Source organism: Pygoscelis adeliae, unplaced genomic scaffold (genome assembly GCF_000699105.1).
Source record: "Pygoscelis adeliae isolate BGI_AS28 unplaced genomic scaffold, ASM69910v1 Scaffold22, whole genome shotgun sequence".
NCBI lineage: Eukaryota > Metazoa > Chordata > Aves > Sphenisciformes > Spheniscidae > Pygoscelis > Pygoscelis adeliae.
In genome coordinates this window covers 3,110,904-3,112,035 of record NW_008824350.1, presented here as the reverse complement: position 1 = coordinate 3,112,035, position 1,132 = coordinate 3,110,904, and positions in this window count along the sequence as shown.

The following is a 1,132-nucleotide window of genomic DNA, read 5'->3' as shown; positions in this document are numbered from 1 at the left end:
GGGCTGCAAGATTGCAGAAGCCCACCAATAGCTTCTGCTGCCGGTTTAGCTTCTGCACCGGTTAATATGTTTGTAACCTTTGTATATGGATTCCTCAAAAATATTTACCCAGTAGGGGAGAGAAGATATTTCTGAGCTTCTCGGTGATCTGGGAACCAACCACTCAGTATCAATTCCAAAGGAAGTTCAATTTTGTAAAAATACAAGTCTACGCCTAATTAGACACCTCTGTTTTTACATCCCGCATGGACTCCTAAGCCGTATTGTCACAAACTCTCAGTAACGTTACCATGCCTGGGGAATGCTGACTGCTGCCGTGACTCAGCACCTTCCCAGGCCAAGACCTCCATCGCAGAAGTTTTAGCCCAGGGCTACCTAACGGTGCTCTTCGCCATCATCTTTTGTCTACATTTTTAATTAATTTCCACTACGTGTGATCTGCCCGTACCCAAGTCAACCTGAAATTATTTTTCAAGACTGTGCAAGATGCCTCGCCTTTTTCATTGACACAGTGACCATGCTCTGTTGGTTACAGCTGCCACCTGCTTCATACAGCCTCACCTTTCTGCACCTGCCCACGCTGCCTGTAGCTCACGGGGTTTCATTTACGCGTATTTTTTCTTCAGCATTTGTTCCATTATTTTACTCTGGACTGAATAAAGACTTTCCGGATGGTGATCTCCAGAATGCCCTCTTGCCTAAGCCGCGCAGGACTGTTATATTTAGCTATATTATTGAATACGTCCCCACGCTGAAGGGCCGTACAGCCTTTAATTGTTAAACTCTTGCGGCTTATGAATAACCACGAGTAGCTTCCCGCTAACGCAGCCAAGCGGTACGACTGCAGTTCTGCGGGTGCCCAGCAAACACGCTTGCTCCCGGGCGTCCTGCCGGGCACGGAGGTTTTGTGCAAGCAACGCTGAAAAGGTGTGGCAACGTTTCTGAACCACGTTTAAGGGCACTGCACCGCGGGCGTTTGACAGTAGCTCGAACTACCATCCGCACATCGCGCCCCGGTGCAGACGGACCCCTTTTTCCGCGATGTGCAGATGCCGCCGGGCGGGAGGAGGGAGGACAAACGAGGCCGCGGAGGTACCGGCCGCTGCGCCCGGGCACGCCTCGCGGCTGCGGC